This window comes from Hyla sarda, chromosome 4 (assembly GCF_029499605.1).
Source record: "Hyla sarda isolate aHylSar1 chromosome 4, aHylSar1.hap1, whole genome shotgun sequence".
In the NCBI taxonomy this organism is placed as follows: Eukaryota; Metazoa; Chordata; class Amphibia; order Anura; family Hylidae; genus Hyla; species Hyla sarda.
In genome coordinates, this window is record NC_079192.1 from 338,885,984 (window position 1) to 338,911,679 (window position 25,696).

The 25,696-nt window shown below is 42.0% G+C and overlaps 1 pseudogene; it reads right to left on the reverse strand.

The window, feature by feature from the left end:
- Nucleotides 1-1,279: 1,279 nt before the first annotated feature.
- LOC130267820 (U2 spliceosomal RNA) lies at nt 1,280-1,439 on the reverse strand (annotated as a pseudogene).
- Between the last annotated feature and the right edge of the window lie 24,257 nt (nt 1,440-25,696).

Consider the following 25,696-nt stretch of genomic DNA (forward strand, 5'->3'; position numbering starts at 1 on the left):
ATACTATCAGAAGACGTGAGAATTTTTGAATCCATACACTTCGCACCATCACACCTGGGGGTCTTAATGAAATGATTGAATGCAATTTTTAAACCTACCCACGCACTCTCCGGATCATCCAATTTTTATTCATCATTCATTTCATCATTTCATTCCACCTTCATTACCCCTACATTACACTCCTCTTTATATCCCCTGATGCATCCACCTTCTGATGCATCCATCTTTTTATACACCCTCCCATGCATTCAACTCTTCTATATATCTCCATTCTAGTATCACATTGACTCTTCTAATACAGCACAACACTGGTTTACACTCTGGCACATATATGTATACTGATGTGCACCTTCGCTTGTATGTGGATGTATAGTCTATATATATCAGTTCGAGCACCTTGCACCTTGGCATGTATAGTTGTATATCTGATTTACACATATGTGGATTTATAGTTTTATACATCTATTCGAGCGCCTGTCACCCTGGCATGTATAGTTATATATCGGATTTGTGTACATGCATACACTAATTTAAGCGCATATGCGCTTTCCTGCTGATAGACTTTTTATTTTTTTTAATAGCCGAGGAACGTGCTCTCGATTCACCCAAAGTGCAAGAAAAAGTGCAAACGTGTTACACTAAAAAAACGTGCACAAAGGATGCGGTCTATCGCAAGCCCTTCTCCGATAGGAGAGAGGCCCCCCAACAAACCTTACCCTTCGCCTCCGGACCAAAAGGTACCTGCGAGGTTCCAGGTTCGATGTCCCTTTTCGCCGAAGCTACTAGGGGACCACAAATGCTCCTGGCATCCCCCTTGGCGTTAGCCAAGGTATCAGCCCGCAGAGCCGATAACGGTAGGTACCCTGCAAAAAGCAGGAGTACCCGGGGTGTTTGCAGGGAGGTGCGGAACCTAATGGCCACACACACCTCCCCTAGACCGCCAGGAGGGACACCCAGAAGGGCTACCGCATCCTGACAAATCCTGTGAACACACAACACGCAAAAAGTGACACAGTGAGACAAAAATAAATAAATAAGTGAATGTGTGCAGATATACTGCCCGGACATCCGGCCGGATCTATAAAAATTTCTCTGATCCTAGCCAGAAGGCCGGGAATCAAGAGGTGAGTGCCACAAGGTGAAGAGATTATGGTGCCCGTGCTTCAACTCAGTGAGCCCATGCTCCCAGTGAGTTTCGGCACCTCGGGGTCACCACTCCCCGAGGCACAAAAGTACCTCGGCTCTAGACCCTCTCAGCCTCATGGCGAGACCCGGAGGGAACAGGTCACATCGGGGCAGCCGTCGAGCTGATTCCTCAGAACCAGCCCCGGAAAGCCCTGGTACACCTGCATCCTCCATGCAGCACCCATCCCCACCAGCATGAAAACTGATAAGAACAGATACTACACTTGATCTTAGCCAAAAGGCCGAGAAGCTTTCCTGCTGATAGATGCATATATGTATTTACCCTCCTGTCTCATCAGACATTAATATCCATACCACCTCCTTATCCCCCCTGCCATGCATTTCATTCCAACTCCATCCTAATACATCCACACTCTCTTTTTCAGGCAACACTCCTGCTTTTATGCCAGATATACACCGCCAGTCTTTCACCTCATTCCCTGTCGGACCTAAAGTACCCGGTCGTGTTTGTTTATTAATGCACCACCCATGTGCATATCCCACTATCCCTCTCCCTTCACATTCTTGCATCGCTCCTTTCTCCTATAGCCTCCGCTAGCCAGTGCGGACACTGTCAGATCCCCTGCACAGAGCTGTCAGTTCCCCACTGACAGGTATCAGTCCGCACACTGTCAGATCCCCTGCACGGAGCTGTCAGTTCACCACTGACAGGTCTCCATGCTTCCTGTCTCCTGATTGGCCGCAGTGGCCTTGTGACGTTTACTTTGTAGCAACGTGTCCATGGCAACCCACTGCCGAAATGCGCCCTCGCATTGCGCAATAGCCGGCCGCTGTCAGAGTAACGCTGGCTCACATCTGGACCCCGGATGTTTACATTTGTGGTCCGGATGTGCGGCCAGACACCGCCAGGTCCCGATTGCAGTTCTCATTATGCCACTGACATAATAACCTGCACTAATGCATATGATTTATACTGTTATCTGCAGACAGTTCACACAATGTCATTAAAATGTTGAATTTGTTTTGTTTTTATGATATCTCTCAGTATTTTACCTGATTTCAATTTGCATAACTCCTCCCCTTAATGTACCAGGCGCCTTTTCTGACCCTATTTATTGATTCACTGTATGTACAGCCTGCACACTGATCTGAAGAAGGGGGTGGCTCCCCCGAAACGCGTAATCCTGTCTTGTACCGCTTTTTATAGCTTTTATTGGTTTTATCCTCATGCAATAAAATCCACAAGCTTTTACTCCACTCCACTCTGGACCTGGTTTATTATACCTTTCAACGAACTAGCAGCACCAATTGGAGGTTCTTTTGCTCTTCCATTATTATAATCCATTATTATAATCTTTGGTTTTGGTACAATTCCGTCGCAGGCGGTGAAATTTACCGTACAGGAGGTTTAGCTTCTATTTTCTGTGATTTCAACGATACAGACTATTACAGTCTACTGTTTTGAAACCAGTCTTTGTAATAATTTTTTCTTTCTGATTTGACAGTTCTAGGTTAAGATATTCCATAGGACCCGCACAGCACTTCTCAGTGAGTTTATTGTTATAGCTATTGAGGTATTCTGTGAACTTGCCAAACTTGTCTTTCGTCTCCTGCCATATGAAGAGTAGATCATCTATATACCTAGTTATATAACTTAATCTTGTTTGCCCATTGGTGGCTGTTGTAACTATACTCCTGCTCATATGTGCCCATGTATATATTTGCGAAAGCTGGCGCGAATCGTATGCCCATAGCGGTTCCTTAGGTCTGTAAGTAAATCTTATTTTAAAATTAAAAGTAGTTGTGATGTAGTATGAATTTAATGCATTGGCAAATGAACTGTTTCGGGACATCAGGAGTAGATGGATCTTGTTCTAGGATTTATGTGATGGCACTCTAGCCCTTGTTATGGGGGGATATTTGAATACAGCGCCAAAACATCAAGGGTGTCCCACAGGTATCCTGGTTGCCATTCACATTCACTCAGAATCTTGATCAAGGTAGGTGTATCTTTTAAATAGGATTTCAAGTTGAATACATATTTTTGTAGCAAAATATCTATATATTTTGACATATTGCAGGTTAATGAATTGATTCCAGTAATCATTGGTCATCCTGGTGGATTATTCATGCATTTATGGATTTTAAGGAGAAGGTAAAACAGAGCCGTCTTTGGATGTTTCTTTTTTATATAACCGTTTATTTTTGAAATTTACATGTAAATAAACAATTTTTTCCATTAACATGTGGATAACATACAGTAACAAAGGATAAAGAAAAATATAAGAAAATAAAAAAAATATTCTAAAATTTCCTTGGATGTTTTTTATAATAAAGTCTCTTTCTTTGTCAATATCCCTTTTGAGAAGGCTTCACAAATTTTAAACACATCTCCTGATATTTCGTAGTGGGATTATACCAGACTTGGGCTCCTCCAGGCTGTAGCTCCCTCAGACCTGACCAGTGTCTTCTCACACTATTTTCTGAAGGACCAAGCCCTCTTTTCACAGAGGTTTCTCAAGTGGCTTCTAAGAAGTCTCATCAATGTCTAGCAGAAGTGGAATGTAGCTGGAGTGGAAGCTGATTTTCCCAACTCCAACATCCAGCTCCTGTTTTTGGATTGTAGATCCAACTTTATCAGTAGAAATGTCTTCTTTCTTCAGATTAGTGGCATATCTATGCCACTGCAGCAGCCACATTGCCACAGTGCCTAATGTTAAAAGGGTTGTATGGCCCCCATTTTTTTTATTACCCTTATATGCCCAGGCTGCCGCAATTAAAATAATAAACCTTAACTTACCTTCCGCTGCTCCCCTGGTGCAGCTGCAATCGCTCCCCTGTCCTCTGGCCCTGCTCTTCCTGCTTTTGTGGCAGACATGTCACACTGCACTCAGGTAATCACTGGACACACCGATGTCCTGACAGTGATAGGCTGGGCTACAGTCTGATGTATTGAGCCCGGGCCTGGTCTTCTTTCTGGTGCCCTAGTGTTCTTCCATGTTTCGGACCAACTTTTAGTTTGGGCTTACAAATACTGATGTAAAACACTGACCAAACTACTGTTACGTAACAGAGGCCTGAAGAGAAGTGTAAGGGGAGAACTGTGTGTGTGCAGACCTACAGTAATTCTACAGCATGTGCCATTTCCTAAAGTGTAAAAGTTACTTAAATCCTAATTTCAGCAACATATTAACTATAGGGTTAGAAAAGGCTTGGTTTATTAATCATTCTGAAATTTTAGGAATTTGGTGAAATAATTCCATACCATAGACCTCATAGGAATGACTGATAATATAATAACAATAAATAATATGAAATAACCAAGTATTAATCACAGACAGCAATGAAAAATGAGCCATCAAGAAATAATGAGGGAAACAATACAAATAAACCAGCTTATTTATAGAGATTTGTCTTCACAAAGTCATTATTATTGCACAAATAAAACAGTGTTTCCCTAAGTAACCATTAAAATGTTTTAAAAAATTATAACCCATCACAACTTCTGTGCTCTGCCTATGCTCTCCACTCAGTGATGCCTAAATGGGAACAAGCAATGAGAGCAAGCTGAGACACAACCTTACAAAGATGATATATTTATCTATATTAAGTTTTATTAAATTTTTTTCTTTATGCAAAGGAATTGCTGTAAATGCTTCGCCAGTGGTAAATCTTTTTGTCTTTAAGCTTATATCTGTTATTTATTTAGTATAACTATAGCATGAATGTTTATTCAATTACAAAGCGGAGGAGAGAAAAATCCAGGGGATTTCTGGGCACACACCGCGGTGTCGACCAAAGGATGCCGTGGATTCAGGTAGCGCAGGCAGGGACCGGCTCCAAGTTGTCCATCCATTGCTTAGGATGGATTGGCAAGTAGGCAGGGAGAGTATTTTTTTTAGAGTCAGTTTAGGGCTCACTCTCCCTGTCCCCCGCAGTCGGTCATGACAATTACTAGTTGTGGATACTAGATTTATGTGGATATAACATTAATCCAGGAATTTATTATTGCCATATTTGAGTAGGGAAGGAATTTTCCCTCTGTTATGGGGCAATTGGCATCAGCCTCATGAGGGGTATTGCCTTCCTCTGGATCAACACAGTACAGTTTTAGGTTGAACTTGATGGACTCTTGTCTTTTTTTCAACCTTATAAACTATGTAAACTATGTTATAACAAAACAGCTTTATTTAAAAGAGGCAAATAACTGGAGGAGAAGGTCAGCTTTGCAGTGTTGCAATGTTTTTCCCTAGTCTTTGGTAGCAAAGATTTGTAGAGGTTACATAGGGCCCTTTTACATGGGCCGACTTGCAGGTGATCTTGGTGATCGTCACTCATCTGCTGAGTCTTTACAAAGCTTTATCAGTCATATAGCCAGATAACTGGATTGTTCATGCTGCCATTCGAAATAACTGTTCACTGATTTTATTGGTCACACAAAAGATCCAATCTGCTGATAAACATGTGTACACTCATTAATTGGCTGAGCACTGGCCCTTTTACAGGGGCAGACTACCAGGAATGAGAGTTCCTAGGAACTCTCATTCACCCGATAATCAACCTTTGTAAAAGGGCCCTAGACACATTTATTTTTATGCAAGAATTGGTTAAAAAAAATCTCACTCTCAGTCTTTGACAACACTAGAACACTTAACATTATCTATTTTTGGGTGCTGGTCTAGACCAATATGGTGTTAATGACTATTGTGTTAAAGGGGTATTCCAGGCCAAAACTTTTTTTTAATATATCAACTGGCTCTGGAAAGTTAAACAGATTTGTAAATTACTTCTATAAAAAAATCTTAATCCTTCCAATAATTATTAGCTTCTGAAGTTGAGTTGTTGTTTTCTGTCTAACTGCTCTCTGATGTCTCACGTCCCGGGAGCTGTGCAGTTCCTATGGGGATATTCTCCCATCATGCACAGCTCCCGGGACGTGACATCATCATTGAGCAGTTAGACAGAAAACTTCAGAAGCTAATAACTATTGGAAGGATAAAGATTTTTTAATAGAAGTGATTTACAAATCTGTTTAACTTTCCGGAGCCAGTTGATATATATAAAAAAAGGTTTTGCCTGGAATACCCCTTTAATCTTGTTTCTGGCACACTTTATAACCGGCCCTAGTATAGTTGGTTAAAATTAATATCATAAGTCTTAAATGTCATGTAAAACTCGCTTTTTGGACAACTAATTTCTATAAATTTATATGAAAAGCTGGTTTTCATTACTGATAAAATTGTTGTTCTGAAGCAACACTGTCTGTCAATTAGGCTGGAGACATAGTTTGCCTAGTCTGCAGACTATAACTAAAAATGTATTTTGTTCACAATTATAAACATGGGGGTTGTCATGCATTTCTTTTCTTTTAAACGTCAATGTTGTCTGGAAAAAAAAAGTCTTTCTTTGTTCTCTAAGATTTAGGTTGTGCAGCTTGTGGCAGATTTGTAGTCTGTAATAGAACATTTCATTAGGTCTTTCTTTAAAGGGGTACTCTGCTGCCCCAGTGTTGAAACATTTTGTTCCGAATGCTTGAAGTGAGCGGTGGGGGTTGTAAAATCACACCACACCCCCTCAATGCAAGTCTGTGGTAGGGGGCGTGGTGGCCACCCACGCTGCCCGTCCCAGACTTTCTAAATGAACTCCAGGTGCTGCACAGAGATTGTGGGGGTCCCAGCTGCGAGACCCCCGCAATCAAACATCTTATCCCCTATCCTTTGGATAGGGGATAAGATGTCTAGGGGCGGAGTGCCCCTTTGAGCTCAGTGGATGACTGATACAATTGAGTAAATGTACTTGTTGTTTTTTTTACCAATCTGAGAATACTTAATTAGCTTACAATCCTGCTCATTCTAGTATGAATGTCTTTTTTCACTATTGGTTTGAAATCTCACTGCATACACTAGGTTACAAAAACCTCAAAGGGGGGGTCATTCAAGATTAGAATGACACAGCTGATTTCTTTCAGGTAGAGTGCCACTATTGTTCTCGAGTTGTGTGTGGTATTGTAGCTGAGTTCCATTGAAGTTAATGGAGCCGAGTTGTAATAGCACACACAACCTGAGGACAATAGTGGCACTATATCTAAAATAAATCAGCTGACATTCTAATCCTGAATAACCCCTTTTAAGGTGATTTAAATATTTGCTAACCTTCTAGAAGGATACAAAAACAATGGCAGCAAAATTGAAGCTTTTACACCAGAAAAATTACTTGGGGGGGGAAAAAAACAACTTTAAAAGTCAACTAGGAAGAAAGCAGCTATATTTTTTAATCCTGGATAAACTCATTAACCCCTGGAGAAATGTCACACAGCCACAGTCTTAAGTGACATAATAATTGTTTAGTCTTGAGAAGAGACGTTTAAGGGGGGATATGATAAACGTATATAAGTATATTAATGGCCCATACAAAAAATATGGAGAAAAACTGTTCCAGGTTAAACCCCCCCAAAGGACGAGGGGGCACTCCCTCCGTCTGGAGAAGAAAAAGTTTAGTCTCAAGAGGCGACACGCCTTCTTTACCGTGAGGACTGTGAATTTATGGAACGGTCTACCTCAGGAACTGGTCACAGCAGGAACAATTAACAGCTTTAAAACAGGATTAGATACATTCATGGAACAAAATAACATTAATGCTTATGAAGAAATATAAAATCCCATCCCTTCCCCAATATCGCGCCACACGCCTACCCCTTAATTCCCTGGTTGAACTTGATGGACATATGTCTTTTTTCGACCGTACTAACTATGTAACTATGTAAAGGTCATAGAGTTACTGTACAGAAATGATTTGATATATGTGCACAGTGTTGCTTCTTAGTGTGTTAAGACACCTTGGAACCTCCTTGGAACTGTGCCTTTGGTAGCCATACACATATGTTAGCTATCCTGAATGCTCATTCAGTCAACAGCTACAAAGAACCTTGTTGAGTTTGAAACGTGTTAGCCACTATTTGGGCAGTCGTTGTGAAGAAATAAACTATTCTATTCTGGATGCTAGAGAAATATTTTGTTATATATAGGTGTGTCTATAATATATGTGACTCTTAAAAGATTTTGCCATGAATTATAGTCCATGGGGGCCAAACACTTTCCACTTATCCCCACCCACTTAATAAAAAGTGGTGAGAGTTAAGTAAAACAATAGGTTGCAAATTTAGTTTCTACACCCAAAAATTGGCATACTACCTTGATAAATTGTCCCCTGTGTATTTTGTTTTTAGAGCTGTTTATTTGTATGTAAATATTTGAAAACAAAAATCTTCTCTAAGGATAAACATTTTACAATTCCCCGTGGATAGTAAGAATCTGCTATTTACTGTAACCGCAATAAAGTTTCCCTGGAGTTTTATGTTTCAGAACTAAGGACAACCTTCTCCCCATCACAGGACAGATGCAGACAGGGAATTAGACAGAACAAAAGATATTAGATAAAGTTCTGGAAATAATATGGGGATGGAAGCCCACATTAAGTGTTAGAAGCCCACACAAAGAGATAACATGAAATGTGGAAGAAGTTTCATAAGTCTTATCTTTTTCCACTTCATGTCTTTGATTGAAATGAATATTTATTTATGGAACATGTTTCACTCTGCAAAGTGATTTACTTGTTAGCACTTCTACATTGCAGTATTGTGGTCATGACTTGGAATCTGGCTATGTTGGCATCTGCATGGAGTCTGTATATACACGCATTCAAAACAAACTGGTGACTAAGCAATGCTAGACAACATGCTATTACAGTAATGATAAATGAGCCCAGGGATGCTCTGGAAATGGATAGAAATCAACATTTAAGCGGGCACAATGTATCAAAAAAAAATTCTATCTATTGATATACAACACCACACAAATGGCTTTTCCCACAAGGAATCCTGATGCTATATATTCCCCACATATGAAATAGACATGAATCTGGCTGTTCTCATAATGTATAAAAAGTATGTGATTCAACCGACCAGATCACCTTCTGTCATTGCTCCATAGTCTACTTCTGATACTTACATTGCAGTCACTTTCAGCAGTGGACATGGTTCAGAAACTGACTAGTCTGTAACTGTGAAGCCTCTTACACTGCAAAGCAGTTTTAGCTACAGGGGCTTTAGAACAGGTCAGACTAGACAGGCTAGCCTTCACATTATACATAAATACATGAACTTTTACTCCTTGTCCTTCCTTGAACCACTTTTGGTATTATTCATGGCATACTGGAAATAGCTCATAAGACCTGCCAATCTAGAGATGCCAGTTGTCTGGTCATTACAAGTTGGCCCTTATCAAAGTTGCTCTATACACGCCATTGTTTTTCAGTGTCCTCCTAATGGTAGAATCATGTAGTTCACACAGTTTCCTATTTCGCAAAATAGTGAAACGGTACTGGAATCCCCTTAAGGATGACAAAATAGTGGGAGACCTTATTCCCAGCACTCCTACCTTTTGTATATAAAAAAGCGCAAAACTTTGGGAATATAATAGCCCCCACTATTAAGGTTCATACAGAAAATAGAAATCCTACAAAAACAAACATGCCCCACAATAAAAAAAAAATGGGTTCTATCCATGCAGAAAGTGCAAGGCATGCAAAGTCACAAACAACTATACCCCTATCTTTACGGTGAAAAACCCTACGGATAATAACGAATATAAAATAAAACATCATATGCAGAAAGTGCAAGGCATGCAAAGTCACAAACAATTATACCCCTATCTTTACGGTGAAAAACCCTACGGATAATAAAGAATATAAAATAAAACATCATATACATTGTGAGGGATTTACATCATCACTTGCCCCTGCAATAAAATATACGTAGGACGGACCAAACGACAACTAGGGACACGTATAAAAGAACATATATATAACATCCAGAGGGGACATGAGGGACACCCCCTATCCTTGCATTATAAGGAGAAACACAACCAGTTTCCTATAGATTCTACCCTTTTAGAACTAGAAAAAATGATACCCCATTGGAGGGGGGGGGGGGCCATTATATCGCACAGTTATCAACAGCCGAAACAAAGTGGATTTACCATCTAAACTCAATGAACCCACATGGTCTTAATTCAGAGTCTGAACTGTGTGGTTTTTTCAATAACAATAGTGGCACTGGGGGATTTACAATTCTGTCCGGACCATCACAGGTTAAAACCTGCAAGTGCACTGACAAGCATAAGAGAGGATACAGTTACCACAGCACCACTCCAGACGAAGGATACCGCCCCAAGTTTCCGAAACTAGTCAAGGGTATTGTGGACTATAGGAGCATCTGTAGTGACGTCACTACTCCTCACTTTGCTTTCATACAGCACAGCAGCTTGGTTGAGACGCCAACGGCCGGGGCGATCTCCCTCTGCATCACAGGAGGAAACTCCACGGACACCGAGACGGAACCACCGCGCCAGAGTTTGAGGACCCTCCATACCGTCAGTAACTGGTAATCAGCGCTACAACTATATATTAACACTACGCATGAACTCAGGTATCATTTCTCTACTTGAGACACGAAAGCTCCGCTAACTATTAGTGCAGGATCGCTAACAGATCACTGAGCGCACTTGTAAAAACTACTTATGGTCCTCTAACTTTGTTGCTTATAGCTCTCTAACTTTGCAGTTTTTTTTTTTTTTTTTAGAAACACGCGCAGTAGGCAATAAGAAGATTTTTTATGCTTACCGTAAAATCTCTTTCTCGGAGGATCCATTGGGGGACACAGAGTATATGCTCTTGCCGCTAGGAGGCGCTAACACAAGGCAAACAAAAAAAGGTTGGCTCCTCCCGGCAGGCTATACCCCGCCTACTGGCCCTGAGCTCATCAGTTTAGTCTCAAAGCAATAGGAGGCAACCGACAAAAAAAGAGAAAAAAAAAATGCAAAAGTCCGAGAGAAACAGACAAAAGAAAAACCCTGAATCACCTCTCGGACAGAACAAACAAAAAACTCTACCCAAACTGTGGGTGGGCGCTGTGTCCCCCAATGGATCCTCCGAGAAAGAGATTTTACGATAAGCATAAAAAAATCTACTTTTCTCGGTCGGAAACCATTGGGGAACACAGACCGTGGGACATACCAAAGCAGTCCCCGGGGTGGGGAGAAAAATACTCAACCCAAAATAAAGCAGAGGAGGATGCTACTGCCGCCTGCAACACCTTGCGGCCCAAACTAGCATCAGCCGACGCAAAAGTATGTACTTGATAGAACTTTGCAAATGTATGCAAGGACGACCAGGTGGCCGCCTTACAGACTTGCAGGGCCGAAGCCCTATTACGGAGAGCCCAAGAAGCCCCAACAGAACTCGTGGAATGCGCCGTCACCCAAAAGGGTGGCACCTTGGCCTTGCGGCGGTACGATTCCGAAATGGCCGAGCGAATCCACCGAGCAATGGTCGCCTTGGAAGCCAGAGGACCCTTACGACTACCCTCAGGAATCACGAAAAAGGAGTCCCCCCTGGCGAAAAGAGGAGGTGACCGACAGATAAATCCGGACTGCCCGGACCACATTAAGGGTGTGAAGAGAACGCTCCTTGGCATTGGAAGGAGAAGGACAAAAGGAAGGAAGAACGAGCTCCTCATTTACATGAAAAGAGGAAACTACCTTGGGCAGGAAGGAGGGAGGTGGGCGGAGAACCACCTTATCCTGATGAAGCACCAAAACGGGTTAACGGCAGGAAAGTGACGCCAGTTCCGAGAACCTCCGGATAGAAGTGATGGCAATTAGAAAAGCAACCTTCCAAGAGAGAATACGAAGGGAGGCATCCCTAAGGGGCTCAAAAGGAGCCTCCCTCAAGGCTCCAAGCACCAGATTGAGATCCCACGGAGGTGTGGGAGACCGAAAAGGAGGAGCCATGCGGGCCACACCCTGTAAAAAGGTGCGGACATGGGAATCAGAGGCCAACTGCCGTTGGAAAAGGATAGAGAGAGCAGACACCTGACCCTTAAGAGAACTTAGGGTCAAACGTTGATCCAGCCCTGCCTGAAGAAAGGCAATAAGACGTGGAAGGGAAAAAATGACTGGAGAAAAGTCTTGCGCCTCGCACCACCGAAAATAAGCTTTCTAAGTGCGGTGGTAGATCCTGGCCGAGGAAGGTTTGCGTGCCTGAAGCAAAAGAAAACCGGCGGGACTTCAATACCGCGGTTTCAACCGCCACGCCGTCAAATGCAGCAACAGTAAATTGCGGTGGCAAAGGGGACCTTAAAAGAGAAGATCGGGACGAAGTGGTAGGTTCAGCGGCACGTCGTCGGCCAGTCGGACCCCGTCTGCGTACCACGCGCGTCTGGAGCCACCAGAATGGCAGAGACTCCCTCCGCCTTGAGTTTCCTCAGAACCCTGGGCAGGAGGGGAAGAGGCGGAAACAGATAAGGGAGTCAGAAGGACACCCACGGGATGACCAGAGCATCTGTCGACAGGGCCAGGGGATCCCTCGATTTTGCTACAAAGAGGGGAACCTTCCTGTTGAGGCAAGATGCGAAGAGATCCACATCCGTGGTCCCCCATAGATAGCAAATATGTGAAAACACCTCCGGGTGGAGACACACGAGCCGGCAGGGGCAGGGAGGGAGAGGGAAACGCTGTCTCAGCGCCCCGACCCTGCCGAAGTGCTCATTCCCCCTGTCCTGGGGGGACAAATTATAGAGGTCTCCAGAGGTTGCAAGCCCACTAGGAATAATAAAAAGGAGTGCCCCTGTAATAGACACACCAGGTAATGGGGCTGAGGGGAACAAACATACTCACCTAGCACCATACTCTCCTGAAGATGTCTTCCACCTGAAGATATCTTCAGCCAGTCTTATGGATGCCTGCATCACGTCATGCTGCTACAGACCAGGACGAGCAGGGAGAATAGGGGGGACCTGGACCCAATGGTACTACCCCAGGTGCTGGCCATTGGCGGGAAAGGGTTAACGGCGCATTTGTAAATTATGTCCCGTGCCATGCTCCTGAACCCCCACCTAAAAACAGTGAAAAAATTAAATGAATGAAAGAAACTAAACAGTCCCTAACTATAAAATAAGAAAAAGACCAGGTCTGGAGAAATCCAGACCTGTGTCTTGCCTCCTAGGACACTAAGCTAAAACTGATGAGCTCAGGGCCAGTAGGGGGGGTATAGCCTGTGGGGAGGAGCCGACCTTTTTTGTTTGCCTAGTGTCAGCGCCTCCTAGCGGCAAGAGCATATACCCACGGTCTGGGTCCCCCAATGGTTTCCGACCGAGAAAATCTATTTATCTGAACGGGCATCACCCATAGCAACCAGCCACACAGACGGCGTTAACACACAATTGCTGCTGAGCTGTGTAAGGTGCGGGACCAACACACCAGCAGTACATCTATAAGTATATACAGTAAGAATTCTAGACCATCCATTAGCAACCATCTACTTTCTTGTACATTTAATTCAGCTCAATTCAGCTTAATTCAGCCTTCAGTCTAACCTCCTGAAACATTCTTCTGTCCTACAGAAACAGGTATGCTTTTCTTTTTTCTCTCTCTGTATTAACAACACACCCTCTCCAGCAGCGCATACCACTAATATATATATTTGACATATCTGTTTGATTTTGTTCTCTGTATCTACTTTTAAGACTTGTGTGAAAATCGTATGTAGTTTTAAGTATATTTTATGCACATTCTAAAGGGTTTCACAAACTTTCAAGCATATCTGTAGCTGCTGATTTATACATAATTTAAACAGGTTAATGACTGCGACTCTCCACCACACCAACACCATCCAGATGACTCTTGTTGAGCAATTTAAATATAACATGCACTGTTTTATAACCTCGGCAATTTAATTGGGGCACATTTAAAAAAAAATTAGCAAGCACTCTTACATTATGCCGTTGATGGAATTTCAAAATCTAATGGTTCCCATTACATTTTGCTGTAGATTTCATGCATTTTTAAAGAGTTTCTTTAATGAACATTAACATATTCATGTTTGTATTTTGCTCATATTTCAGAATTTTTAAAAAAAATGTTAATGGGTTCTACATAAAATTAAGAATGTAGAATTACTAAATATGGAAAATATTATTTGTTTTGCTGCAGAAGGCTACAGCTGCAGTAACCACATTAATTACAAGAATGTCAGAAGATAAAAATAAACCAATGAGCTATGAAAAGATAACTAAGTACAAACGAAAAGAAAATATAAAACATATAAAGTCTTTAGGGTAATGAAACAAAGTGTACTGAAGAAGTTTTACAGTAGGCACATTACAAGATATATATTCATGGTACTCTAAATTTGGAAGGAATGCTTCAAATAAGTTTCCTTGTGTAAATATTATCAATTAGAAAAGATCTAATCACCATTCTAATTGATATTTCATCCACATTTTGAAATGATCTTATTCAAATTTGTGTCTTACCAGAATCATGTAAATGACACAACCTCTAAATATGGGAAAGCTGGGTGGCTGGGAGTCATCATGGGTAGCCGCTGTTTTTTTTATTTTTATCATGCATTCATCTCAGATACATGGCTACATTGGGAAGACTTCTCCCTGACTCTTCAGGTACCTTCTAGGAATGCAGAATAGTTCTGGAGTAGATCTGTATAGTGTAAGATCTCTGTAGTGTAAAAGATCTGTATATCCTTTGTGTAGCTACACGTGGTTTAACTTAATTACTAGTTAATACTCACCCCATAAATTGGAATCTCCCAATAGACATGGTAGGTGTATACTAACGCAAATGAGGGTTTAAGTGACATCATTGGTTTAATGACCATTTATTGATTCACTAGTTGGTGCTATTGACTAGGGAATTACACTAATTACCAATCAAGTTAATTTAGGGTTAACATATTAAGTATTCATAACTTTGTCATTCATCCACCCATTGTGGGGTTAGTAAATTATGGATAACAGATAAGTTTAGGTACTTTTATACCTTTCCAGACTCACTGACTCACTGGCATCAGTTGCGCTCTTTCTAGCCTATAATTTAGGAGTTGTCACTTTAGACTATGACTCCCCAACACATGTATAGTCTCATTGTTTTTACATACCATTATATCTTCTCCTACACATCATGGCATGGACAGAAACTTAATGTACAGTGTCCTGACCTCCATCTGTATTGTAAGTTTATTTTGTTGACGTTTTACTTCCTGCACTTATTCAGGCAGGGACTGTCACTGTGGTTGTGGACCTGTCGCCTAGGGCGGGTAAGCAAGTAGGCAGGGAAAGTGGAAGCAGTTGAGTTTAGGGCTTCACTCTTCCCTGCCCATACGTGACCCCATGGTAAGTATGTAATGTGGTGTCCTGGTACTGGACATGGTCCTGTACCTTGTGTCTAAGTCCCCATAGTCAGAGTTCCTCCGTGCTGTTAGGATTCTCTTAGTGGGATAACCCTCATTCACCTCATAAAAATTTAATTTGGTGTATATATTTAATAATATAAAGGTTACTTCCAGGACCTTAGGTCAAGTGATCTATAGAAAATGTGTTATACTAAAGTTAAGGACCTTTCAGGTCATGTGATTTAGTCATGTGATGGACCACAATCCTTTGTAATAGGACTGACAGGTTTGGGGAACCAATAAGCTTTGAGCCTGCCCCTTCAGATATAAGGACGCTGTTTACCCAATAATCGCGCTCTTAGTTCCTGGTTGCCAAGCAAGCAGCAGCTCTTTCCCCGGGGATATGACAGCGAGCAGAGCTCTGTGCAAATCTACAAGACTAATTTGGCCTGAAGCCTATCTGTTTAACTTCTTGATAACCGTGAGTCTAGCTAACTCCAATTCAGCTAATTCTACGTGACTACTGAACCTAAATCAAATCCCTAAATTCAGTGGAACAGCGTAAAGCAAGCCTCAAAGTGTATTCCCTACAAAGTCCCACCCAACCTGTGAGGAGCCTAAAGTCTGGTCCTCTTGTAAAGACTGTTTGCTGATTTCATCCTGCATAAAATCTGCAGTAAAGTTATTTACAGTTTACTTGGACAATCCTTTATTCCTCCCTATCGTTACTGGGAAGGGTGGCGGTAGTATATATATATATATATATATATATATATATATATATATATATATATATATATATATATATATATGCAGAGGAACCCGCACCCTGGCGTCACGAGAGTTAAGGGTTAATGCTACACCCTTTCATCACTGCACAGCTACACCCTATTCACCCTGCACCCGCCAAGCTACCACAGTAACAATGTAACAATTCTATAAAACCCCCTCCTTTAATCACCACTTGTACAGATTGAGGTTAAAAGGGTACATTTCCTCGTCTCTACGCAAGGACATAATGGGGAGATGTACACGTAAAGAAATCTAATGGCCAATAGAATCAAAATGGAGGCTAATTTGATTACACATCTCTCATTTTACATACAAAAGTATTGATATTGGATATTTTAATGACAGGCTGTAACCATTTGGACCAACAAATCGGCTTTTTTGCATTTGGCTGCAATATTAATTCGTGTGGACAATAAAATACACTGCCTAAACTTAACCAGGCCAATTTTCATGTTTTCTTCATATTAAAAAATTCTAAACTTTATAGAATTAGTTTTTTTATTGCTATTTTCTGACCCTTTAACTTTTAAATTTTTCGTATGGTGGGCTGTATGAGAGCTCATATTTTTGTTTTATTTATGGTTACAAAAAGCTTTGAAAACTTAACATGACAATAATAAACAGTATTTTTTTTATGACCGCTATAACTTTTTCACCTAGGGAATTGTTTTAGGGTTTATGTTTTTTTCCACCATGAGCTGTAGTTTTTAACAGTACCACCATTTTGTGTAGCTCTGGCTTTATGGTCACTGAAATTTTAGCATTTGTAATTTTTTGGCATTCACACCCTTGACCATGCAGGATTAGGAATGTAATAATTTAATAGATTGGACAATTACGCATGCTGCGATACCAAATAAGTGTACTTTTTTTTTTTTACAGTATTTTTCTTGTGCTAAGATAAAACAAATGATATTTTTCCTTATCAGTCTGCGTAATGAGAATGTGAAGACAAAATATGGAGAATATTACTCTAAATAACATGTGACCAATGCATTAATCGTTTTTATAAACTGAAAAGTAAAAAAAAAAAAAGTTTAAGGCTTTCAGAAACATCAAGGCCACACAAGAAGAAGAATCTCTAAGTACAATGTTAAAATAGTCACTGGGAAAGCAAAACATGAATATCCTTTGGCCCTGCATGATTCATCTGTGAATGACTAAACAGTATAGGCTTGCAGCTGTAGTCCCTTGATGCTTTCATTCTCTCAAGAAAATTAATGTCCATTTCACAGTTGGTCATACAATATACAGCCATGATTTATGGATCAATGTATTCGGCAGGAAAACCTATTAATAAGATAATAAATATAGAAATATACAGTATCTCATGTATTTGAGTAGAGCCCTCTCATTTTGTAAATATTTTATTATATGTTTTCATGTGACAACACTGAATGACACTCTGCTACAATGTAAAGTATTGAGTGCACAGTCTGTATAACATTTTAATGTTGCATCCACTCAAAATTACTCTACACAAAGCCATTAATGTCTAAACCTTGGACCAAAAAACAGAGTACCCCCTAAATAGAAATGTCCAAATTGGGCTCAATTAGCCATTTTTCCTCCCCAGTGTCATGTGACTCGTTAGGGTTAGAAAGTCTAAGGTGTGAATAGGGAGCAGGTGTCTTAAAGGGTTCTCCAGGGAAGTAAAGAAAAGAAAAATGCCCCAAAGCCACCACAATACCTGTTCTGTGTCCCCTGTAGTTATCCATGTGATTCGTTCAGCTCCTGTGGCCCCTGTTGTCTTCTGAATATTCTTTTTCCTTGCTTGCGGCCCAGACTACAAATCCCAGCAGTCAGTGTGTAGTGGGAGTGCAACTGCCCATGTAATGGGTGCTGGCCAATTGCTATTACTATCTGTGTGTATGTTCTGTGTTGTTGTGAACACACAGTGAGCAACACACACTGTACAAGTCCTTTCTTTCAAACTATCCTTCTCCCCCCCCCCCCCCAACAATAAATCATGCTATACTCTGGCAGCAGTCAGTGATTAGATTTACAGCAGGCAAAGAGCAGCGCAGGCTGTTTCTCTGATGGCAAGATCTCACACATAGAGGGGAGGGGGAGTGTGGTTCCTAGAGAAGACAGAAACCACATGGTCTTTGTTTTCCAGCAGGGTGGGGGCTACTCTTAGTGAGGGTTTACATAGAGATAAGGAGGATCTGAATATGACATATTTCCCTCACTCCCTGCTTGTAAGTGACAGCTGAAAGAGGGGAAACTGCTCTATCTAGCTAATGAATAATATTTAGACAAATTAATAGGTTGGTGAGAGGGAAAGGATGGGTTATGGGTTTAGTTCCCCTTTAAATTTGGAGTTATCGCTCTCACACTTTCTAATACTTGTCACGTGGTCTGGAGTTTAGTGTGGTTTTAAAGGTGTACTCCAGTGGAAAACATTTTTTTTTTTAAATAAACTGGTGCCAGAAAGGTAAACGGATTTGTAAATTACTTCTATTAAAAAATCTTAATCCTTCCAGTACTTATCAGCTTCTGTATAATACAGAAAAAGTTATTTTCCTTTTTAATTTATTTTCTGTCTGTCCACGGTGCTTTCTGCTGACACCTCTGTTCATGTCAGGAACTATCCAGGTAATGAAAAGAAAAGAGAGGGACTGTGCCTCGTGTATTACCTAAGACACCAGATGGGATAAAAGAGTGAACAGCACCAGCCTTTTAGATGGCCGCTCACCTTATGGCAGATATTCAGCGCTTATCTCCCCTAGATAGGGGTACAATCATGTTCCTGGCAGAAATGAACTGCAAAGCCCAATAGGTCACAGAAGTGGGTGAGCACTGTTTTATTCAGTTCTGAAACCAATGACGCGTTTTGGAGGTACAGCCCTCCTTCCTCAGATTGGCATACACAATATTACACAAGAAAATGGGCACCAGGTTAAAGTGGGTGGAGTTAACCTATCCCACATAAAACATGCAGCAGCCCCACAAAACATCATAAAAACAAACCTAAACCACACTGTATTAAATAACAAGCAGTGTGCACCTGTATAAAATATATGCACAAATTAAAAGTTAGTGGTGATGACTGTAGGTCACAGCATGCCCATTCACTCCATGAACCGGCAGTACTGTGCGGGAGAGAGGCTGAATGGGAACCTATGTAAATAAACAAATGACATTCTACTATAGTACAGGAACGAGGCTCAATGAATTAGATAACAGCATAAGCGACCGTAGTATTTAGCTGTCAACGGACGTGATCGCAAGATCAGCTATCAATCTGAATGGTGTAAAACACATATTCGGCTGGGCGCTTTATATATGCGCCAGCCGAATATGTGTTTTACACATTCAGATTGATAGCTGATCTTGTGATCATGTCCCTTGGCAGCTAAATATTACGGCCGCTTATGTTGTTATCTAATTCATTGAGCCTCGTTCCTGTACTATAGTAGAATGTCATTTGTTTATTTACATAGGTCATGTCCATTGATCACTGGGTATTGGTCTGAGGTTGGACATTTTAATTCTGATGTTTTTGCAACCCCTGTCCCCCAGACCCTCTAGTCTACCTTCTTCACCAGTCCACAGCTTCCTTGGGTAAAAAGCAAATGATGCTTCTCCTGCATATATTGCTGGCTGGGAAGACACTAATTGCTAAATTTTGGAAGAGAACTGCTCTCGCTACATGACCTACTGACCTACAGAGGAAAGATCAGATCCCTGGAATCGTTCACCGCCTCCCTGCCTTGCGGCCTTCTCTGCTGTTTGTGAACCTTGGGACCGTTTCTCTGATCTACAACTGCCATGACCTACCTCTCCCATTCTTCTTTCCCCTCCTTTTTGTGTCCATTCCTCCCCTTGTCCTCTGTGTTGCATATTTTACGTTGTTTGTTTGTCCTAATTTGGTCAATCTATATTTTTTGTGCTTTACTTATGGTTAAAGGGTACTCCAGCCCTAGACATCTTATCCCCTATCCAAAGGATAGGGGATAAGACGTCTGATCGTGGGGATCCCGCCGCTAGGGACCCCGCAATCTCTCCTGCAGCACCCACTTTTCATCAGCCTCACGGAGCGAATGTGGGATCTGTGCTAGTGTCTTGTATGAAGGATATAATAAGCCACTATGTAAACCCTGTATGGATAAATTAATCCAACAGGAATCCCCGTCTTTTTTTGGAGGAACTTCGCTCCATTATTAAAACTGAAGTTCAATCTTCTGTTGCTGCGGCCCTGCCAAAAGCTCAGTCGATAGGTCCATCTCCACCGGTTGATCCATTAAATATGTCGGATCTTCCCTTTTTTTCCGGATCCTCCTCCATTAAAAAGACAAAAAACCACAGTAGTCATTCATTCGGATTCAGATTCTGAAGTTGATATTGTTTCCATGGGTTCTAATTCTCAGGAAGAAGGAGAAGTCGTTGAACCTTGTTCTCAAAGGAGTGATAAGAGGTATTATTTCTCCTCTGATGACACAGATATTTTAGTTAATGCTGTCAGAAATGCAATAAACATCCCTGGGGAATCTGAGGAACCTACCTTTATTTAAGACCGCATGTTTGCAGGTTTAAGACCTAAAAAACAACCGGTGTTCACTGTCCATGATAGCATTAGGGATCTAATCTTAGAAGAATGGAAAGAACCTAAGAAAAGATTATTACTTTCCAAAGAGTTTCGTTTTCCGTTTAGTGAAGATACAAAACTATGGAATGAAATTCCAAAAGTGGATGTTCAAGTGTCTAAGGAGGTAAAGGACAGCTGTCACGTAACGGCAGGACTGGTAGTGGATCCTCTGGACCAGAGAGATTGTACCAGAGCGGGTTGTACCAGAGGACCGGTTCTAAGTGGTTACTGGTTTTCACCAGAGCCCGCCGCAAGGCGGGATGGACTTGCTGCGGCGGTATCCACCAGGTCGTATCCTCCAGTAGCAACTCGACCTCTCTGGCGGCTGATATGGCGTGGTACACAGGGAGCAGGCAGGAGCGTAGTCCGACATAGCAGAGGTCAGGGCTGGCGGCAAGGGTTCAAAGGCGAGTAGGCAAGGCATTACACACAATATGGAATGCTTTCTCAAAGGCACTAGGGCACAAAGATCTGGCAAGGGCAGGAAGGGGCAGGGTACTTTTATATTTAACCATTTGGACCAGGCACCAATCATTGGTGCGCTGGCCCTTTAAATTTGACATAGCTTGCGCGCGCCCCAGAGAGCAGGGACGCGCGCGCCGGGACACGTGGCCTGTGTACACAGGAGCGGAGAGAGGTAAGTGAGACTGGGATGCGGATCGCATGTGTGGACGAGCCGTGACGCGACCCGCATCCCCGCCGGAGACCACAGGGACACTGCGCCCCCGGTCAGGGTGAAGAGGCAGAGACCGGATCGCTCGTCATGACAACAGCTCTCAGCTAAAAGATCCTTTAGACCATCCAGCGGACAGTATCATGCTTGCAAGACCTCAGCTGGATAATACATTTCCAGAAATCGGATCTCTCTCCCTCCAGAACCAAGAGACTCCTAGGCATGACCCTGGATTCAGAGGTACCAAAAAACCTCTCTTCCAAGGGAAAAAATATCCTCCATTCAGGAGAAATTAAAAAAGGTGATGAGAAGCAAATCTGTCACTCTAAGGGAAGCCATGTCACTACTGGGGTCTATGACTTTATGTATACCTGCTGTACCTGGTGCCAGAGTCATTCCAGGGTTCTTCAGTCCAAAGTCCTGAAGACCTGGGATCGCTCTCAGCTATCACTAGAGAAAAAGATGATAATTCCCCTTACTGTAAAGAAATCACTAAGGTGGTGGCTAAAGAAAGAAAATCTTCAAATGGGGATGCCATGGATTCTTCTTCCATCCATCTCCATAACTACAGATGCCAGTCTTTGGGGATGGGGAGCGATAGTGGAAGTTCTTCATCTACAGGGTGCATGGTCCCAAGAAACCCGAACCTGTTCCTCGAATTATCGCGAGCTAAAGGCAATATTCAAAGCTTTAAAAGCTTCAAAGGATCTTCATATAGAGTAAGTGAAATCCAAGCTCTGTCTATAGATCATCCTTACCTAATTGTTCTAGAAGATAAAATTCTCTTAAAACATAATCCTGCCTTTCTCCCAAAAGTTGTATTCAATTTTCATAGGTCCCAGGACATAATTCTTCCCCCTTTTTGTGCCAGCCCAAAAAATAGTAAGGAGGAAGAATTCCATAAACTGGATGTTAGGAGAGTGGTCCTGCACTATCTAGAAACCATTAAATACTGGAGAAAATATTCTAATCTCTTTGTTCAGTATCAAGGACCAAATAAAGGGAAGAAGGCATCAAAAAACTCTATCTCCAGATGGCTTAAGTCTGCAATCAGTCAGTCATATACTTCTGCGGGTCAAGAAGTTCCAGTAGGCATTAAAGCTCATTCCACTAGGGCTGTTTCAGTCTCCTGGGCCGAGAGAGCCTCGGCCTCGCTAGAACAGATATGCAGAGCAGCAACGTGGTCGTCTCCGCACACTTTCTTCAAGCATTACAAGCTGGATGTGGCCTTTTGACCGAAAGGTGCTGCAGGCTGGGGTCCCTCCCTAAATCTACACTTATCTGGTATGTCTCATGTAGTGCTGTCGTGACTGGACGAAATGAAAAGAAGGAATTATGACTTACCGATAATTCAGTTCTCTTGAGTCCATCACGACAGCACCTACATTTTCCCACCCTTAAATTTTATATGTATTTTTACATGTATCTTAACATTTGCTCTCTTGATAATTTATAAACACTGAGGGAGTATGGAGGGAGGGGCCCTTTTAACCTCTCTGTGCTTCCTGTTCCTATGCAGATAGGGGGCAATCTCATGTGGTGCTGTCGTGATGGACTCAAGAAAACTGAATTTTCGGTACATCATAATTCCTACTTTTGCAGTGGGATATTTGCGTAATTGCTGCTCTTGTATACTTTCTTGTTTTTTTTCTATTCTTTACTTTTTCTATATTTGTACAAAACTTTTAATAAAAAATTCAGTTATTAAATTAATATATGGTACACATGAGCAAGTGCAAGAAGCTTTTGGCCTGGGCATTGGCAAATATGGCCTGATTGGCGGCAGCTAAATCAGTAACAGAAACAGAAAGTCCCCTAGGCCGCAAGTTCTTGCAGTGATTGTGGTTTTCTACATTGCCATGTAAGACCTGTAGCTCCTTAAGTTTGGCTGACTGATATTGAATGACCAGAAAGCTGATGGCAAAAGTAGTTATTGCTCCTATTGACTTTCTCAAAGTGATCACTAAACTCTTGTTGTAGTGCTTGAAGCTCCATCTTGTAAGAGGATTCTGGCTAGCAGACATAGGGGGACATTTATCAATGTTTGCTTATGTATTCCTTTGTTAGTTATTTTTTACTTAAAATTTTTTTGCTAACGTGCGAATTATTTATCAACTCATTGCAACCTTTTGATAAACTTGTTGTGCGTAAGAATTTTTTTTTCTTTTTTTTCTTTGGTAGTGGCTTTCTCTGCTCCATAGTTGAGCTGGAGTACATTTGGTGGTGTTTTTCATGCAATGCAAATTTTGATAAATCTCTGACCACTGCAAGTTTAAAAAACTTTTTGCTTTGGTAAGCAACTTTTCCTTTTTTGCTTAGCGAGCTATGAGATCAAAAAGTTGCAGGAAAAAAAGCGACAATTATAAGCAAAAAAAAACCATAATGCTTTGATACATGTCCTCCATAATTCTCAAAGGTTTAACAGGAATAACATGTTGTTGCCTAAGTCTTGGAGTGTCCAATCCTTTCAATTTGGATCTACCATCTAGCGTTGAGTGGGTCAGAGCCCTGATGAGAGCGAAGTGTAGCGGGATCCCACTTCAGAGGCAGAGGAGGACACTGGTGATGCCATATTAGAGGCAGAGCTCGATCCTGCCAGCTGCAGGGAAGAGACAAAGAACTTATGAATACTGTTCTTATAAGCTCTGGAATGAGCCTTATCTTTGTATAGTGTCTCATCTTTCCACTCATGGCAGGTAGAAGCAATTTGGAGCAGTTTCTAGCAGTCAGGACAGTTAGGAAGAGAAGGGTAGTCGTAATCTTAGTGCATATGCGTCTTACTCAACCATGGGCAAGCTACACCCCATTAGAAATGAAAGTTCCACTTTAAGTGTTAGCTTTTTGCATTAAAGGAGTACTCCAGCATTTTTCTTTTTTATATAACCACAGCATAGGTGATAAGTGTCTGGGCCCCACCGCGTCTAGGACCCTCCTGCACTGTGCCCTGGCTCTTCTATTGCACACAGTGGGGTTGACATGCCCCCTCAATGCATCACCATGAAGGAGCTGGAGATACAGGAGTACAGCACGCGTGTATCTAGAGCTTCCCCATTGACATGCATGAGGGGGCGTGTCGACCTCACTCCGTGAATGAGGATAGCCAGGGTGCCATGCACGAGATCAGATACCTATCGCCTACCCTTTCTATATCCACTATCCTTTCCTTTCTATGGCTGGTGAAGCTGTCTACAATACCTGGTGTTTCCCAGAGATTGGCTGGGGAAACATTTGGGTATGCACACTGGCCCTTTAAGATACAGGAAAGATGCATGCTCGCACCCAATGAGCAGACACAGCAAGGGGAGGTGCCTATCGGCAAGGAAGAGGGATACTGACTGCACAATGTGGAACAAATGTTATACAACTGTGTCTTCAAGGATAAGAAGCATGCCAGCGGGAGAAGGCCACTGGAGTTACAAGCATCCTATTATAGCGCCACACTCTAATTCCAAGAACAACCAATTCTTTCCCAAATGTTTGTGTAATGTCCCAGTACAGAACATGGTCCTGCACTACACTTAGGCCCTGTCAGGTTGAGTCCCTGGGTGACCTGGGGGGCTCTCCTGCAGTGTCTCCCCTGCTGTTACTTTAATGTTATTTATTGTACTATATGTATAGTCAGTATACTAATGTATAGACAGTATAAAGGACCTTTGGAGGACTAATGTAATTGTATAAAGGACCTGTGAGATATTACATGTTATGTTTCTTAACCAGAGGGCACCAGCTTAACACATGACCCGCAGCTTGACCTATGGGCTTCTGGCTCAGCCCCCCTTTATAAGGGGGCGGCCATTACAATTCTCTCTCTTTTGCTCTTATGCTTTTGCTGAGGAACAGTGGAGACCAGATGTCTCAGTGCTACTGTCCAGCTACCTGGAAGGCCTCAAATCTACAATCACTTCCAGTAAGTCAAGTCTATGTCTGCTGTCAATGCCTACAGTCCAGTCAAACCTAAAGTCTATTATCTAAAGTCTGTTACAAGTATATTTGGTCCCAGCAAGCTGTGAGGTCCTTCTGTGTTCCTGGCCACCTCTCTGGGATTCTGGACGAGCTGCAGAGACTATAACAACTGTCTGACCTCAGTAAAACCTCAGTTAAACCATAACCTGGTCGTGGACTCTCATTTCACTACCTAACCATTGGGATAGCGGAGATATTGTTTGGGTGGTTCCCAAAAACCACTCTGGCGTCAGGAACATTAGGGGTTAATAACACCTTGCCCCTGGGGTTAATACAATCTTACCCCA